Consider the following 15,432-nt stretch of genomic DNA (forward strand, 5'->3'; position numbering starts at 1 on the left):
TCTTAGTTCACTTGAATCACCTTAAAACTTTTATATATATGTTATATATTTTTTATATCGTTAAAATTAAAGCTTTAAAATTTTATGGGCCTAAAGTCCTAGCTTTAGTTTCATATACATACGGGCCGGCCTGCATGCAACTGCTTTGTATTTGAAAATCAATAATTTTTTTTAATGATGAATGCTACTCACATGGAAATCGAAGTTTTTACCTGACAGCAAATGCTACATTTATATAAAAATCAATACGTATTCAAACTTCCTTCCACATTAACAAAGACAAGTTGGATACTTTACAGCAAGATCAATTAAAATCTATCACTACCAACAAATCTGTAAAATATTTAACGAACTCTTGTTTAATTGGTATTGTTTGTGTTTTCCAAATGATCGTGGGTTTCAATTCTTCTTATCCGCTTGATGCGAATCTTTTTTATTTCTTTAACCGGATGCATGTATGTGTATATTGTATGCACGTACAACAATGTCTTGTCGTTTTTCCTTTATTAAGAAGAAACAAACAAGTTTCAAGTATATTTTAAGTCCATATGAACGCTTTTTGAAAGGCAAATTATTTAAATATAAAATATCAAATCTAAAAGCTTTCGAAGAGATAAAATCGTTGCTTGTTATTACTCATACGCAACCTACTATAATATAAATCAAAGGTTGTAAACTATCATCGACTTTGTTAACTATTTTGTACACTATTGAAATATTAACTTATCAATATCAAGACTAGAGGCGGACCCACAATAAGTTTTATGAAGGCGGATCTATATAGTAAATGGGTGGTTCCTAGAACCACTCGAGTTTCGAAACAACAATGTATTTATATATAGAAAATTTTAGAGAAACCATCTTATAAATTAGGAAAAAGCACCCTGTTTATATTACAAGTGTTGGTCTAGCTGGTAAGAAGTTGGTTTGTAAATAAGGTCACGAGTTAGATTCCGGTTGTCTGGCGATTTTTTTGAACATTTTTTTTTCTAATTTAGCCTTATACCCTTATATAAATTTAAGGTTTTATAAAACACACAGTACACCTATGTCGTCTTTCTGCCCTCTTCAAACTCACACACACAGGTACCATGCCACCACCGTTCGCCGACCAACGCCGTTGTTTGACCACCGTCGTTGCCGTTTGCTGCTTTTCTTGTCGACCAAACACCTCCTGCCTTCTACTCTTCCTCGAAGCTCAAATCCTCCCACTTTGAATGTAAGTTTATATTAATTTGTTAAATGTTAATTGAACTTGATGTAGTTAATTGTTAAGTTAATTGTTAAATTTAGTTTTAATTTGTTAGTTTCTTACTTTTTAATTTGTTAGTTTGTAATTGTTGATTTGTAGGTAATATGAAAATCAAGAGATATTTCCAAAGAGAACCATCGAACCTTTAATCATCATCTTCAAGTAGTAAATCATCAAAAAATAATTTGGATGATCTTTCATGGGATCCTTTTGAAAGGCAACCAATTTCATCTTATCACCCAAGTCAAAAAGATGAATTAGACGGACATATCTACTTAGAGGTCTGTGTCAACCAACCGAGCATGATTGTCCTCTAACAAATTTTAGTTAAATAAATTAAGACGCTTTGATGAGGAATGGTACACTAGTAAATATGTATATTGGTTGGAATATAGTGTCAATGCGGATAAAGTGTATTGCTTGCATTGTTACTTGTTTAAGGAATGTGGACAAAATGATGCATTTTTAAGTGAAGGATTGCGATGTTGAAATAGGTGTCGGGAGAAAGCACGTAAAAAGGGGGGAGACTTAACCAAGCTCAATCTATACATGTGGCCCATGTGGCCATTGATAAAGAAACATATATACATAAAAAACAATATAGAATCCGATTACATGCTTTGGCTAGACTTACCAAAGCATTGTTGAATGGTTCATTAGCTTTTTTTGGTCATGATGAGTCTGAAGAATCTCTTTATAGAGGAAATTTTATCGAGTTCTAAAAAGTGTTTGGAGAACTAAATGAAGAAATTGGTAAGATTATATTAGGTAATGCTCCCGGGAATAACCAAATGGCGTCTTCATCAACCCAAAAAGAACTTTGTATTTGTGTTGTAGAAGAAGTATTAAAGAAGATATTTGAAGAACTTGGTGATGATATATTTTCCATATTAGTTGATGAATCTTAAGATATTTCTAAAAAGGAACAAATGTACGTGGTTTTCTAATATGTTGATAAATTAGGATTTGCGAAGGAGCAATTTATTGGCCTTGTTCATGTTATGGAAATAACCACGTTATCTTTAAAAGCTGCAATTGATAAATTCTTTGCTCGCCACAATTTGAGTATTGGTAGGGTTAGAGGCCAATGATATGACCGTGCAAGCAACATGTCCGGTGAGTTTAATGGTTTCAAAACTTCAATTTTGAAAGAAAATATTTCAGCATATTATGTTCATTGTTTTTCTCACCAACTTTAACTTGTTGTTGTAGGGCTTGCAACCAAACATCATGAGATTTTCAAATCTTTTAAAGAATAATTAAATTTAGTAAATGTTGTTGGAGCATCTTGTAAAAAAATAGATTTGATAAAAGAAAGTCAAAGAGAAAGATTGATGTTGAATCCAGAAGTTGAAGCCGGAAGTGGAAAGAATCAAGAATTGTCACTTGCAAGAGTTGGGAATACACGTTGGAGTTCTCATGGAAAAATAATTCTCCGTCTGCTTACTTTATATCATAGTGTTATTGACATGCTTGAATATATAGAAAGTTAGGGAGAGTTTTCATATCACAAAAGTCATGGACTTCTGTTATACATGAAAAGTTTTAGTTTTGTATTTTATTTACATTTTATGAAGTACATCTTGGGTGTTACTAACACATTGTGTCAAGTACTTCAGAGAAAATATCAAGATATGTTGAATGCAATTAAGCTAGTTAAGTTAACTGATGAAGGCCTAAAACTTATCGACTTGAAGGTTTTGACTCGCTTTTGGAAGATGTCACATCCTTTTGTGACAAATATGATATTGAAGTGGTTGATATGGAAGCCGAGTATGTTGACCCAAAGTATAAAAGAAAGAAGACCAGTATCACCAATCGTCACCATTATGTGGTTAATAATTTCAACACAATTCTCGATATGCAAATTCAAGAGTTTGGAAACCGCTTTAATTAGGTAACCACTAAATTTCTTACTAGTATGTGTTATTTGAACCCGTCTTGTAATTTTAGTGTCTTTAGTAAAGTAAACTTGTTAAAGTTGGCCGAGATGTATTCATGTGATTTTGATTTTGATTAAAAGGAGAAGCTTGTATATGAACTTGGCCACTACATTACTAATGTGAAAGAAAATAACTGGTTTGCCAACTTGAGTGGATTAGGTGACCTTGCCAAAATGATGGTGAAAACAAGATTACACATTCATTATCCGTTGGTCTATCGTTTAATAAAGTTATCATTAGTTTTGCTGGTTGTAACGGCAAGTGTTAAAAGATGTTTTTCTTTAATGAAGAATATGAATACGGATTTGCGTAACATGATGGGTGATGGATGAATGAACGATTCTTGCATTTGTAACATTGAAAGGGGAATTTCCTCCAACAAGTTTCAGTTGACGAAGTAATGCTACGATTTCAAAAGATGAAGAATCGCAGGGAACACCTATAAGTATTTTTTATAATTCGTAAAGACTATTGTATTTATATTATGTGTTTTTTAATTTCTAATGACGGTGTCTCTTTTATTATTTTATCGTATTTTTATTATGTAATGAACATTGATCGAACCATCGAACCGACCCGAGCCTCAAATCGAACCAAAATTTTTATACTCAACTCTATGAAATTGAAACATCTAAATGTAGTTGTCATACCCCGACCAAAGGCGGCATAACATGCCGAAGTGTAACGATTGCCCATAAGCACATGACACTAATTAAAACGACAGTATTTAACAAACTCATTTCATTTCACAACATCGAAAATGTCACATAACAACTTGTTCATAAGATAAACATAACAAAATATAGCAAATATATATTGTTCATTTTTGCTAATATCCTAAGGGTCTTGATGACGTTTTCTCCAACTCCATAATCAACCTAAATGCAAACTCTGTAACATTTCATAAAATAAAATTTATCAACACAAAGGTTGGTGAGCAATTCATAAGTTTGCGCATATAAGTATATAATAAGAAAAGCCACAATCTTGTATAGGAAACAACAAATAAATAGCAATAATTTGGATAATATGAGGTCGCTAATAAGAATACATTAGCGGCACCGTCTATAAGAGAATACCAAATAGATTCGGATTTCTTGAGGTCGTTAATAAGAATACATTAACGACACCGTGCTATAAGAGAATACCAGATAGTTAAATGATTTATGAATCAACCTTCCAAAAGCGATAAAACACATAAGCATATAGACATATAAGCATAGAACACCAAATCGAGCATTTATTTAAGTAAAGTATACAATAACGGTTGTGTTTTAAGAATCAAGTATAAAGCATTTAATTTGAATAAGTATGAAATGTCACCCCCAAAACAAAAATGGAAAACGGGGTATGAAAATACTCACGTTCAAGTAATAAACTTGAAAGATGATAATTTGAATATTTGCCGGAATGACGGGTTTAACGAACAATTCCTAAAAGGAAAGAAGTTTCAGATTTAGAAAGGTTGTCTTGAAAGTCTTTAAGTAAAATAAATGCTGAGAAAAGTAAACAATTAAAGTTCAAGGTTTAAAATGTAACTATTTAAGAATTTATGATAATAACCCTTTAAAAATGTAAGTTTGCTCGAACCGGGTTAAAGTATCTAACCTTAATATTTACTCAACCTATGTTAAGTAATAAGGTGGGTAAAATGCAAGAATGCAAGTCCCTTTGGAATAAAGATACTAAAACGGGTTTTTAATGAGTGTTCGGGTTGTTGGTTCGGGTCTTGAAAATTGGTCAAACCCAAAGTCAACTGTCCATAATATTAAAGGTTATGAGATAACTCATAAAAATTAAGTAAGACTTAACCAAGTATGTAGATATATTGTTTTAGAACTAACAACGTACGTTAAGCGAGTGTTCGGTTATGTCGGTCCAAAATTTGTTATGAGATCAAGTTGGATCCAACATTTCCAAGTACTTAAGAAAATAATTAAAATCAGTTTGTAAACTATTTTTAAAGAAATATACAAGTCTTGGTAGCTAAAAACACACTTGTGTGTTTTAAGCGAGTAAAATTCGGTTTAGTTCGGTTAGGTTCGGTTTCCATCTCAAAATAAATTCATAGATGGTTTCCACATGCCCAAATATCCAAGAACTTGTATAATAATGTACAAATAAAAATAATTAAGTTTTACAACAAAAAAGTTAACAATAAAGTCTTTAAACAAAGGTTCAGTTTTCGGTTCGGATCTAGTTTCGGGTTAAGACCGAGTTTAGAATCTTCAAACCCTTAACCATGGAACTCATAAAAATGATTTTATAAACTGAGATCTAACATTATCAATGTTTAAACAAGTATTTAACAAAAACTAGTAAGCAAAGTTTGGTTTACGGTTTAGAGCTATTTACAGTTAAACCGAAGAATAGACCCTTAAACCCATAACCATGAAACTTGTAAATAAACTAAAATGAGCAGAAATTAAGCATGGTTAGTATGTATAAACAAGTTATATAAGTGTATATATATATATATATATATATATATATATATATATATATATATATATATATATATATATATATATATATATCAAGAACACGAAGTTCTCCATGAAGTCTTGACTTACAAGGTCCGAAACCTCACCGACAGGAATCGGAGAAGTAACTACCAGGGGTATTATATTATATATATGTTGTGCCACCATAAACAAATATTAATAAGACTATATAAGTTAATTAGAATGAAAGATTAAACTGAGTTTGATTTTTAGAAGTCAACCTTCAAGAATATAATAATAACAACCTTGAATCTATGGAGTTTGAGAGAGAAATTGAGTTGTAGCAGGGGAAAATGAGGTGAAATGGTGGTGTATATATAGGGTAATGTTGTGGTCAAATATGGATGAGTGTTACAAGAGTTTTCATGCAAAAACGGATCAAGACAAGCCATAAAACCATAAAAACGGGCTGCTGGTATGCAGGGGGGTCGCGCCACATGATTCCTATGGGCATCACCCATCGCGTAGCGTGATGCGGGTGGGTGGCCAGCCTTCTAACTTTTGAAAAATGACAGATTTAGTCCCCGCAGTTCGTTTTAAGTGATTTTAACGCGTTTTAAAGACCGAAAAGGATGTTTTCAAGACTCAACAAGTGTAAAACAATATTGTAACATAAAATCCATCATTTTTATTATATCCAAGGTTTCGGTTTACAAAACGAGTCGGTTTACATGATAAAACGAATACAAACAAATACTATTCGAGACCCGAAATTAACGAATGTCACAGTAGTGCACCACCTGAAAAATTTCCTGGATCCGCCATTAGTTTTTATAATATTAACATTGAGAGTTATCCCTTTTTTCCCGAATGTCACGTTAGCATCAGTCAATTTTTCCATTTTTAGTTTCAGTTTCTCCTAAACGGTAGGTTGCCGTCCTTTTTTTCCTTAGTTTTTTTTTATTTTTATTTACCTTTAAATACAAAAAATATTAAACATAATTTTCAATTATGTTATATAATTAAAATTAAAATAATTTTAAAACAATAAATACAACTAAAATGTATTTCAATAATTAAAAAAATATAATTTTACAATAAACCTAAAATGGAGTTCAACGAACTTCAGCCTGGAATACGCGAAGTGCTTTGAGGATGAAGTCCAAGTCGTGTTGTTGTTCGTCCAAATTTGGTTGTTATTTTAGCATCAAACCAACTTTTGTTCTTCTTGCTTAAGATGAAACTTCGCTTCATGAAGTCGGGTTCTTTGTTATGATTCAACTTCATTACAAGTGTTAAACTTGTCAATCTTGTTTAGAAGTTCTTATTTATCCTACAAGGATGCGATGGATCTCTGGCCTTTCCTAGCTAGTCTTTTGGGCTCTACCCATACATGTGAATCATTTTCATCATCCTCGAGATTGGTGTGTGAAAATTGAGCTTATGAGGTATTGTGGGTTGTGTGAATCACTACCCATGAGGGGAATCCCAACTGAAACGGGTGATTGTGAACAATTTCTCATGTCTACTTTGATTCATGTGCGTTATTATCATGCCATTCAAGAAATAATGATTTCCCTTATACTGATTTTTGATGCTTTAGGTAAACGTCAATGAGTTTATGGTTACCCACATACTATATCATGTTATTATCTATCTGTCATCTTATTTTTCCAAGTCCAAAATGAAAGTTACGATTTGGAATCTCATAACGTGAGAAAACAACATCTTGAATTTTGTATCCTAGTTCCATGATAGTTTATTCAACCTTTGAATAGAAAACGCAATAACATCTGCATAATCAATGCAACTAACCTTACCATTAAAACATGTTCCTACTAGGAAACATTGATAAGTATCTGTAACGAGAAAATGGTGGCATCACAATACCAAACATTAATCACGTATTGTATTCAGGAGAAACATTCAAATCAACTTCATACGTGGCATTGAACTTTCGAGTTAGGCGTTCATATATGTCGGAGGCTGGGGAGGTCTACACAATTTGTGATTAGGTGTTCGTATATGCCTTAGGGTTTACTAAATATAATTAACGGTTCAACTATATGCAATTAGTTATTAGCGATCATCGTATATGCCAAAAGGGAGGTTTACAAAGTCTACCATTTGGAGTGCCTAAGGGCTAGTATTATCGATCAATCGTATATGCCTGAGGGTCAGTATAGTCGATCCATCCATCGACGGTTCGTATCTACGATTAGGTTAATAGAAGTTGTTGGAATCGATCTGCCCAAGACACATATTTGAGTTGATGTGGCTAGTACGTTGTGATCCAAGTCGGGTCATACCCAATAACAAGCTAGACAAACGCCACGATATTTATTATTAGATATGATCTAAGTAATGATTATCAACACTTATAATATTTGAAAATGGTTTTCAAAATATTTGCATTTGTTTGTTAAATAAATTATGTGGATAATTTATATTTAGAGAGATATTATTTATTTGGATAAATAACAAATATGGCTCGAACGAAAATAAAAATGGTTTTCGGTTATGGAGGGAAAACCCAAAGGTGGGCCTGCCCCTCCCTCCCCCTCTCTCTCCTTTTGTTTTGTTCCAAGACATACAAGGGTGGGGATTGAGAGATCATTTTTCTTGGATAACAACAACCATATTTTCTCTCTCACACACATAACTCTTTTTTTTTCTATTCTCTCGACCGAGAATAACAAGGAGGAACAAGAGGATTGCAAGAGTGTAAGAATCCTAGCAACTTGGTGTTTGTTGAAGGCTTGTTTGGGTATACTAGCTTGAGGTTTTCTCCATTGGAAGCTTTTCATTCAAACTCATTCATCCCTTTCAATTTATGGACTTGAAGGTATGTTTTAAAACACCCTATGGTTGTTCTTGATAGCATGTTAATTGTATATGGATCTAGGACATTGGGTTTAACACAAAACGGGTTTTATGTGTATTTGGTAAACAAGATTTAAAACTTATTTCCGCTGCGTTTCCTAATAAAGAGTTTATTTGGACTTTGATAATCTTGCTTAAACCCAACAATGGCATCAAGAGCCGCTTATACGATTACATTCTTCAAAATGGGATCTAAAGTTTTCGGGTTTGATGGTATGCTTTACCATATTGGCCGAAAACTTTAGGCATAGTGGTTACCCCTTAATTTTTCAGGATTGTACCATACATGCATGTGGTAAATCTGGAAAAATTGGTCATTTGGCTGACAAATTTTGTTCGGGCAGAATCTGTGTTCTTCAGCTTTGACCGAGAACTCAATGGTTGGAAACCATGGTTCTCAGTCTGGCCGAAGACACCCGAAACCCTGTTCTCGGTTGGCCGAGAACTTATGATTGGAACCATGAGATTTTGGTTGACCGAAAACGTGTTCTCGGTTGACCGAAAACTAGTTCTCGGCGTTGACTGAGAACACTAGGTTCTCGGTGGACCAAAGTTTTCGGGCCGAAAACTCTGAAGCTTTGGTTTTGGCTGAGAACTCTTTGTTCTGTGTTTCAGGCCGAGAACTAAGGGCCAAGGGGAACCACTCTGGTCAAAGACTGACCTGTTTGGTCAAAGGTTGACCTGCTTGTTTGGATGTTCATAACCTAGCCATGACCTTGTGTATATTGAAGTGATTTGTTGTGATTTATTCAGTTGGTTGTAATGTTCATTATTCGGGTTTGTAATCTATTTATTCTTTCAATTGGTTTGTAATAATAAGTAGAATAGTTGTATTTCTTTTACTAGAAAAATGTATTAGGATATGTTTTGTAAAAGAAGATGCAACTACAACACCTCTTTGGAGGAAGCCCAAAAAGGAAAAAGGACCACAACAAGAGGTGAACGCTTGAAGCATATGGATGCGGAATCAAGTGGGAGTTCACCATCACATACCTTGTGTCATGCTCGTCCCTTAGGAGAGACCTTTTGACACACTTGTTTCGGTCAACAAGTGATGTCAACCTTAGGTGGCTATGGTTATGGACTTGAGTTATTTATGCTTGTGTGGTTGATTTAATTATGTTTATCATACTTATATATGTTGTTAACTATTAAAATCAACGACTTGCATAAAATTGATTCCTTGAAATTATTAAGTTATAAAATTGGTTTTATTAACTATTGATGATTTCATAATAAAATGGGTTTTATTAAAAGGAATGTGAAAAATTGGTTTTCACAAGGGTACCATACATTTGAATGCATGCAAATGGAAGGTACATAAATAGTTTTCCAATCTAGAATTTTGAAAACAAAATCCCTTTTAAAACAAGTTGAACACCATCCTTTTATACGACACTCGAGTCACTTGGAGACTTGATGTAGGATAAAGGTTACCTAACCACATTTAAGAAAACTTTTGATCTTGAGGTAAATTTACAATACTTGTGGGATAAAGGTCACCTAACCACTTGTATGTGTAAACTCACACGTGTGTGTAAGTAGGATGACTTGATTTGGAAACCATGTGAATAGGGTCACCGAAGCATGGCGTACAAAGGTGTTGATGGGAAAACATGCCAACTAAACACATGATGTTTAACCGATCCCATAAAGCTAGAAGTTGCAAAGGGTTGTAATTGTCAAACGTTGACTACCTTGTTAATTTGAATAGTAAGATAAAGGTCACATAACTTCTATTTGAATGAAACGTTGGGTTCTAGATTTTAATCATTAAATTTTCTTGGAGAAATTAAAGGGTAATAACGATTAAAATTTTATTGATTTCGAAAATACTAAAATTGAGCTTTGTTAAATTCTTTTATAGATGGCCGCAAAAATCCCACAGAACGCTATTATCCCACCCATGCATAATCTGTCACTGAGATCAGTTCTGGACAAGGATCGTCTGAACTACAACAACTTTATGGATTGGTATCGAAACTTGAGAATTGTTCTCAAGCAAGAGAAGAAATCCTATATTTTGGACGATCCTATTCCCAATGAACCTGATGTTAATAACTTAGATGCCTATGCTGATTCGTTAAAATACACCGAGGATTCGGTGCAAGTTTCTTGCCTCATGTTGGGAACAATGATTCCCGAGATCCAAAAGGATTTCGAGAATCATGGGGCATATGAAATGATCACCTAGCTTAAGGAAATGTTCCTTACTCAAGATAGGGTGGAACGCTTTAAAACAGTTCGAGCGTTTCATGCATGTCGTATGGAGAAACCCAATCTGTCTCATCTTATGTTCTTAAGATGAAAAGCCACATTGATCGGCTTGAACGAATTAATTGTCCCATCTCAAAAGAGTTAGCCACAGATTTGATCCTTACTGGCTTAACTAAAAGGTTTGAGACATTTGTTATTAACTACAACATGAACGGATTGGACAAAAGCATTGGTGAGCTTCACGCAATGCTCAAAACAGCCGAAGCCGGGATGGGTAAAAAGGTTTTACCCGTTCTTACGATCAATGAGGGTGGCTTGAAGAAGGGGCATCAACCGGAACCAAAAGCAAAGGTTGCTTTTGGTAAGGGGCAAGTCAAAAAGGGGTTCAAGGGAAAGGCAAAGGCGGAACCAAAACCCAAGAAGCTAAAGTTTAGCTCTGAGGATCCGTGATTTGGTTGTGGAGAGATAGGCCATTGGATGAGAAATTGTCCAACCTATCTCAAAGAGTTGAAAGCTAAGAGGGATGCGCGGCAAACCTCAGGTACAACTTACATGATCCATATTGATCTTAATATTATTTCTTCTAACACATGGGTATTGGATACCGGATGTGGAACTCATATATGCATATCATTGCATGAGTTCCAAAGAAGAAATGATTACAAGAAAGGAGATATAATCTCTTCATGGGCAATGGAGCAAAGGTTGACGTCCAAGCCCGGGGAGATTATGTTTTAAAGATTCTAAATGGTTTGGAAGTTATTTTGAAAAACATTTTATATTCTCCTAGTTTGACTAGGAATATTATCTCCGTTTCTTTGTTAAGACAATTTGGTTATGATTTAAAGTTTGTAAACAATGATATTTGTGTTTTCACGAATGACGTGTTTTATTTTAAAGCAATGCCGTCTAATGGCATTTATGAATTTGTTCATGATAATACATCCATTGATAACTCGTTGTACCAATCTAGCACCAAAAGACTCAAATTGGATTTGAGTAAGACTTTTCTTTGGCATTTTCGCCTTGGTCACATAAACAAGGATCACATTCATACACTTCAAAAGAATGGTCTTTTGGAATCAAATGATGATTCATTTGATAAGTGTGAGTCTTGTTTATTGGGGAAGATGACCAAGGAGCCCTTTAGTGGAACTAATGAAAGGGCAAAAGACTTATTAGGTATCATACATTCGGATGTATGTGGTCCTTTTAAGACAATGACAAGGAATGCTGAAAGATACTTCATTACCTTTACCGACGATTATAGTCGCTATGGGTATGTGTTCTTGTTAAGACACAAAGATGAAGCCTTTGCAATGTTCAAAGTCTTCCAAAATGAAGTACAAAATCAACTCAACAAAACAATCAAAGTACTACGTTCCGATAGAGGAGGTGAATACCTTAATGATGCGTTTCTAGATCATCTTAGGAGTTGTGGGATTGTCTCACAACTTACTCCACCTGGAACACCGCAACACAATGGTGTATCCGAAAGAAGGAATCGAACTCTATTGGATATTCCGATAGAGGAGGTGAATACCTTAATGATGCGTTTCTAGATCATCTTAGGAGTTGTGGGATTGTCTCAAAACTTACTCCACCTGGAACACCGCAACACAATGGTGTATCCGAAAGAAGGAATCGAACTCTATTGGATATGGTTCGATCCATGATGGCTAGAAGCACATTACCTCTATCATTCTTGGGTTTCGCATTGATCTTCGCAACCCGTATTTTAAATATGGCACAAACCAAGAAAGTGGAAAGGACACCTTTTGAAATATGGCATGGAAGGGTTCCATCGTTATCATATATAAAGGTATGGGGTTGTGAGGCTTATGTCAAGAACAACACCTAAAACAAACTTGAAAGCCGATCCACTAAGTGTATATTTGTAGGATATCCCAAAGATTCGATGGGATATTATTTCTACAATCCAAACGAGAATTAAGTGTTTATTGTTGGAAAACAACCTAATAACCTACATTAAGTATGGCCTTCTAGATCATTCTCATATTTAACCATAATGATAATAAATGTTTCTATTAAGTATTGCAATTATATGATGGGTGTAATTGCATAATATGAAAAGACTCATAACTCTTGCCCTTTGATGTCTTGTATATGTGTATAAATAGAGATGCAAGTAACACTAATTGATCAATCTCATACACACACTCTCCATCAAGAAAAAATACATCTAAAGGGAAGTAAGGAAGATTAGTATAATGGCTTCATCATCTTCAAAGATGACTATCCCTACTAGTAAGTATGGTTAATAATTCGTATATATAAAAGTTCATGATTGAGTTTACATGTTAGTTGTTCATAATATTACTCATGTTCTAACGATATAATTAACATGTGGTATCAGAGCGATGTTGATTATATCACTCATTATTAAATTAGTATGATTTTTATTACCGGATTAAGTTATGAATCTTGAAATTAAAATCTGTATGTTTTAAGTTTTAATTTAATCTTTAAAGAAACAAAATCGTCTTTTGTGGTTTTCATTCTTAAATCAAATTGGAAAATCGATGTTTCATGATAATTGATATAATGTGTTTTTCCAATATGAAATAACTGTTTCGGATCATATGAATTTCAAAAACTCTTGAATTAATTTTTGTAACGGAATTTACGAAATCGATTTTATCTTGGATAACATTAATGACAATGATTAAGGGAAGTTGTCATATATTTTATTGTATTGTCTTTATGCCATACTTACATTTGGGATGAGATCTCAATTATTTATGTTATGTAATCAATGCTATAACTATATGCGAATTTGTGAACTTACAAAACCAAGATTTAATTTTTTGGTGGGCTATCAAATTAATTTGGACAACTTGAATTTTTATATATGTTTTCTCATTCGCAAGCAAAATTGTGTTTTATACGAGTTAAATTTGTATAATCGAATTTTAAGCTACAAGTGGGATTTATTAATTGGTGAATCGTTTTATTGAAACTTTAAAATTTAATCAGTATATGGAAACTAAATCAATTTCTGATTTTGTTGAAGCCCCTGGAGTTTACTAATAATTTAATGGTTTTTGCATAGTAACTGATTTGTTTTGTTTGATGTCATCATATAATTCTTTGCATAATTTCTTCTGAATAAGTCAAATTATAAGCAAATCAAATGTGTTCATAATTTCTTTTTGTTCACATAATTCCATTTTATTTTGATCAATTCTTTTGGAACATATAAACATTAACCGACTTGAACTTGCATAACTTGTTATTGTAATATTTTATTGCTTGATTATCTTGTGAATTAAAATTGGTTATTGTATAGTAAATTGATTTAAGGTTGTTAGTTTTGTTTAACATTGATGACATAAGCTATTAGCTTTAATGATTTGAATGATTGAACCAATGGGAAATCCTTCATGTAAGTTAAACATAAAACTTATATTGTCAAATAATGAACCCAACGGTTAGTCGTTTGATGATATATTGGCCTAACATGCACAAATATATATTTCTGTCCAACGGTGAGGTGTGTATTTATGTGCCGAATTGTTTTATGTATGATCATAATACTTGAATGGTGGTCAAAGCCAACGCGAAGCCAATATTCAAGTAGAGTCATACAATGATTTGTTCATAGCATTTGAACGTTGGTCATAGCCAACGCGAAGCCAACTTTCAAGTGGAACGTTACTTTTCCTTCATAACTTTTGAATATTGGTCATAGCCAACGCGAAGCCAATGTTCAAATAAAATTTTAATTTTAACCTATTATTTTGGTGTTATGATGGGTTTTTATCTTCAACGTATTAATTATGTTCGTTTTATTTTGATTACCCAATATTTAGCACACTTCAACTCTGCCACTTCTGCTTGTATTAATCTAGCATCCACTATTACTCCAAATTTTGGAGTTGAAGTTCTGACCGTGGCCAACTTTGCCTCATGGAGGGACTCAGTTAGACTTATTCTTGGCATGTTGGATCTTGATTACGCATAGAGGCATGATACTCCCGCTACTCTTACTGATAAAAGCACAGCAGAACAGAAACAAGAGTACGAAAGGTGGGAAAGATCTAACCGAATGTGTCTGATGGTAATTAAGAATTCCATCTCTGTTGCTATCAGGGGAGCAATGCCTGACTCTGAAAATGCTAAAACTTATTTAGACTCAGTAGAGGAACAGTTTAAAGGATCTTCAAAAGCGCATGCGAGCACCTTAATTCTGAAGATGCTTACTTTAAAGTATAATGGGGTAAATGGTGTGCGTGAACACATAATGATGATGAATGACATGGCTAATAAACTCAAGAGCTTAGACATGGAAATCAGTGATGGTTTTCTAGTACACTTCATATGACCTCTCTTCCGGCACGCTTTGATGCTTTCAAAATTAACTATAACACTCAGAGAGATAAATGGTCAATGAGTGAGTTGATGGCAATGTGCGTGCAGGAGGAAGAACGTTTGAAGTTAGAAAACCAGATGTTGTTCACGTCACCACTACCAAACAATTAAAGAGGAAGGGGAACTTCAAAGGGGAAAGCTCCAAAGTCCATAAAGCTAGTACAAGTGCAACCCTTAGCTCAAAAGACACATCTGGAAAACTTAGCTGCAAATTCTGCCGTAACACGGGGCACAAGCAGCAAGATTGCCCTAAATTCAAGGAGTGGCTAGTTAAGAAAGGTAACCATCTATTTATGATATT

The sequence above is a fragment of the Bidens hawaiensis genome, unplaced genomic scaffold (genome assembly GCF_021521415.1).
Source record: "Bidens hawaiensis isolate Kalapana, Puna unplaced genomic scaffold, B.hawaiensis_p1.1 tig00007072_1, whole genome shotgun sequence".
Taxonomy (NCBI): Eukaryota; Viridiplantae; Streptophyta; class Magnoliopsida; order Asterales; family Asteraceae; genus Bidens; species Bidens hawaiensis.